The sequence below is a fragment of the Arachis hypogaea genome, chromosome 2 (genome assembly GCF_003086295.3).
Source record: "Arachis hypogaea cultivar Tifrunner chromosome 2, arahy.Tifrunner.gnm2.J5K5, whole genome shotgun sequence".
NCBI lineage: Eukaryota > Viridiplantae > Streptophyta > Magnoliopsida > Fabales > Fabaceae > Arachis > Arachis hypogaea.
Genome location: NC_092037.1, coordinates 44,622,991 through 44,627,534, shown reverse-complemented (window position 1 = coordinate 44,627,534; position 4,544 = coordinate 44,622,991). Strand labels below are relative to the sequence as shown.

Here is a 4,544-nt window from a genome sequence, read left to right as displayed (position 1 = left end):
GTCCCATGTTGGAACTCCATTCTCCTAGGGAGGTGTTGATTTGCTCCCAATAGTTTTGTGGAGGAAAGTGCATCCCTTGAGGCATCTCAGGGATTACATGATGAGTGGGATCTCTTGTTTGCTCCATCCTTTTCTTAGTGATGGGCTTTTCCTCATCAATGAGGATGTCTCCCTCTATGTCAACTCCAACTGAATAACAGAGGTGACAAATGAGATGAGGAAAGGCTAACCTTGCCAAGGTAGAGGACTTGTCTGCCACCTTATAAAGTTCTTGGGCTATAACCTCATGAACTTCTACTTCCTCTCCAATCATGATGCTATGAATCATGATGGCCCGATCTATAGTAACTTCAGACCAGTTGCTAGTGGGAATGATTGAGCGTTGGATAAACTCCAACCATCCCCTAGCCACGGTCTTGAGGTCATGCCTTCTTAGTTGAACCGGCTTCCCTCTTAAATATCTCTTCCATTGAGCGCCCTCTTCACAAATGTCTTTGAGGACTTGGTCCAACCTTTGATCAAAGTTGACCCTTCTAGTGTAAGGGTGTTCATCTCCTTACATCATGGGCAAGTTGAATGCCAACCTTACATTTTTCGGACTAAAATCTAAGCATTTTCCCCGAACCATTGTAAGCCAATTCTTTGGGTTCGGGTTCACACTTTGATCATGGCTCTTGGTGATCCATGCATTGGCATAGAACTCTTGAACCATTAAGATTCTGACTTGTTGAATGGGGTTGGTAAGAACTTCCCAACCTCTTCTTCGAATCTCATGTCGGATCTCCGGGTATTCACTCTTTTTGAGTTTGAAAGGGACCTCAGGGATCACCTTCTTCATGGCCACAACTTCATAGAAGTGGTCTTGATGCACCCTTGAGATGAATCTCTCCATCTCCCATGACTCAGAGGTGGAAGCTTTTGCCTTCCCTTTCCTCTTTCTAGAGGTTTGTCCGGCCTTGGATGCCATAAATGGTTATGGAAAAACAAAAAGCAATGCTTTTACCACACCAAACTTAAAAGGTTTGCTCATCCTCGAGCAAAAGAAGAAAGAAGAGAGTAGAAGAAGAAGAAATGAAGGAGATGGAGATGGCTTTGTGGTTTGGCCAAAGGGAGAGAAGTAGTGTTTAGGTTGTGTGAAAATGAGGTGGTAAAGATGGGTTTATATAGGAGTGGAGAGAGGGGTAAGGTTCGGCTATATGAGGGTGGGTTTGGGAGGGAAAGTGGTTTGAATTTGAATGGTGAGGTAGGTGGGGTTTTATGAAGGATGGATATGAGTGGTGAAGAGAAAGATGGGATTTGATAGGTGAGGGGTTTTTGGGGAAGAGGTGTTGAGGTGATTGGTGAATGAGTGAAGAAGAGAGAGAGTGGTGGGGTAGGTGGGGATCCTGAGGTGTCAAGGAAAAGTCATCCCTGCACCAAGTGGCGAGCAAAAATGCTCTCTATGCCAATTCTGGCGTTAAACGCCGGGCTGGTACCCATTTCTGGCATTTAACGCCAGCCTCTTGCCCTTTCCTGGCGTTTAACGCCAGTCTGGTGCCCCTTTCTAGCGTTAAACGCCCAAAATGGTTCCAGACTGGGCGTTAAACGCCCATTTGCTGCCCTTACTGGCGTTTAAACGCCAGCAAGGTCTTCCTCCAGAGTGTGCTATTTTTCTTTCTGTTTTTCATTCTGTTTTTGCTTTTTTAATTGATTTTGTGACTTCCTATGATCATCAACCTACAGAAAACATAAAATAACAAAGGAAAATTAGATAAATATAACATTGGGTTGCCTCCCAACAAGCGCTTCTTTAATGTCAGTAGCTTGACAGTGGGCTCTCATGGAGTCTCACAGATACTCAAAGCAATGTTGAAACCTCCCAACACCAAACTTAGAGTTTGAATGTGGGGGTTCAACACCAAACTTAGAATTTGGTTGTGGCCTCCCAACACCAAACTTAGAGTTTGACTGTGGGGGCTCTGTTTGACTCTGTTTTGAGAGAAGCTCTTCATGCTTCCTCTCCATGGTGACAGAGGGATATCCTTGAGCCTTAAACACAAAGGATTCTTTATTCACTTGAATGATCAATTCTCCTCTGTCCACATCAATCACAGCCTTTGCTGTGGCTAGGAAGGGTCTGCCAAGGATGATGGATTCATCCATGCACTTCCCAGTTTCTAGGACTATGAAATCAGCAGGGATATAATGGTCTTCAATTTTTACCAGACCATCCTCTACAAGCCCATAAGCTTGTTTTCTTGAATTGTCTGCCATCTCTAATGAAATTCTTGCAGCTTGTACCTCAAAGATCCCTAGCTTCTCCATTACAGAGAGAGGCATGAGGTTTACACTTGACCCTAGGTCATACAAAACCTTCTTAAAGGTCATGGTGCCTATGGCACAAGGTATTGAGAACTTCCCAGGATCTTGTCTCTTTTGAGGTAGTCTCTGCCTAGTCAAGTCATCCAGTTCTTTGGTGAGCAAAGGGGGTTCATCTTCCCAAGTCTCATTACCAAATAACTTGTCATTTAGCTTCATGATTTCTCCAAGGTATTTAGCAACTTGCTCTTCAGTGACATACTCATCCTCTTCAGAGGAAGAATACTCATCAGAGCTCATGAATGGCAGAAGTAAATCCAATGGAATCTCTATGGTCTCTGTGTGAGCCTCAGATTCCCATTGTTCCTCATTAGGGGACTCATTGGAGGCTAGTGGACGTCCATTGAGGTCTTCATCAGTGGCGATCACTGCCTCTTCCTCCTCTCCAAGTTTGGTCATGTGGGTCATGTTAATGGCCTTGCATTCTCCTTTTGGATTCTCTTCTGTATTTCTTGGAAGAGTACTAGGAGGGAGTTCAGTAATTTTCTTGCTCAGATGTCCCACTTGTGCCTCCCAGTTTCTAGTGGAGGACCTTGTTTCAGTCATGAAACTTTGAGTGGTTTTGATTAGATCAAAGACCACGGTTGCTAAGTCAGAGTGGCTCTGCTTAGAATTCTCTGTCTGTTGCTGAGAAGATGATGGAAGAGGCTTGCCATTGCTAAACCAGTTTCTTCCACCATTATTATTGTTGAAACCTTGTTGAAGTCTCTGTTGATCCATCCATGAGGATTTGGATGATTTCTCCATGAAGAATTATAGGTATTTCCATAGGGATCTCCCATGTAATTCACCTCTTCTATTGAAGGATTCTCAGGGTCATAAGCTTCTTCTTCAGATGAAGCTTCCTTAGTACTGCCTGGTGCAGCTTGCATTCCAGACAGACTTTGAGAAATCATATTGACTTGTTGAGTCAATATTTTGTTCTAAGCCAATATGGCATTCAGAGTATCAATCTCAAGAACTCCTTTCTTCTGATTTGTCCCATTGTTCACAGGATTCCTTTCAGAAGTGTACATGAATTGGTTATTTGCAACCATTTTAATGAGTTCTTAAGCTTCTGCAGGCGTCTTCTTCAGATGAAGAGATCCTCCAGCAGAGCTGTCTAATGACATCTTGGACAGCTCAGACAGACCATCATAGAAGATACCTATGATGCTCCATTCAGAAAGCATGTCAGAGGGACACTTTCTGATCAATTGTTTGTATCTTTCCCAAGCTTCATAGAGGGATTCACCTTCCTTCTGTCTAAAGGTTTGGACTTCCACTCTAAGCTTACTCAATTTTTGAGGTGGAAAGAACTTTGCCAAGAAGGCATTGACTAGCTTTTCCCAAGAGTTCAGGCTTTCTTTAGGTTGTGAGTCCAACCATATCCTAGCTCTGTCTCTTACAGCAAAAGGGAATAGCATAAGTCTGTAGACCTCAGGGTCAACCCCATTAGTCTTGACAGTGTCACAGATTTGCAAGAATTCAGCTAAAAACTGATGAGGATCTTCCAATGGAAGTCCATGGAACTTGCAATTCTGTTGCATCAGAGAAACTAATTGAGGCTTAAGCTTAAAGTTGTTTGCTCCAATGGCAGGGATAGAGATGCTTCTCCCATAGAAGTCGGGAGTAGGTGCAGTAAAGTCACCCACACCTTCCTTGCATTGTTGGCATTGTTGTTGTTTTCGGCTGCCATGTCTTCTTCTTGTTTGAAGATTTCTATTAGGTCCTCTACAGAGAGTTGTGCCTTAGCTTCTCTTAGCTTTCGCTTCAAGGTCCTTTCAGGTTCAGGGTCAGCCTCAACAAGAATGCTTTTGTCTTTGCTCCTGCTCATATGAAAGAGAAGAGAACAAGAAAGTCTAGAATCCTCTATGTCACAGTATAGAGATTCCTTGAAGTGTCAGAGGAAAAGAAAAATAGAAGGAAGAGGTAGAAGAATTCGAACTTATCAAGAAAGATGGAGTTCGAATTGTGTATTAAGGAGGAGTGTTAGTCCATAAATAGAAAGATGTGAGAAGAGGGGAAGAAATTTTCGAAAATTAAGTAAAAGATTTTAAAAAACATTTTGAAAAACACTAATTGATTTTTGAAAACCAAGAGTGGAAAAGAAATCAAGTGATTTTTGAAAAAGATTTTGAAATTAGAAATCAACAAGATATGATTGAAAACTATTTTGAAAAAGATGTGAGAAAAATATATGGTTG

The 4,544-nt window shown here is 42.4% G+C and overlaps 1 non-coding gene across 1 annotated transcript; it reads left to right on the top strand.

Moving 5' to 3' along the window:
* The first annotated feature begins 3,524 nt into the window (after nt 1-3,524).
* On the top strand, nt 3,525-3,632 carry LOC112763564 (small nucleolar RNA R71). The gene has a single exon (XR_003182898.1). It is a non-coding gene; the product is annotated as a small nucleolar RNA R71 (small nucleolar RNA).
* The last annotated feature ends 912 nt before the right edge of the window (nt 3,633-4,544 follow it).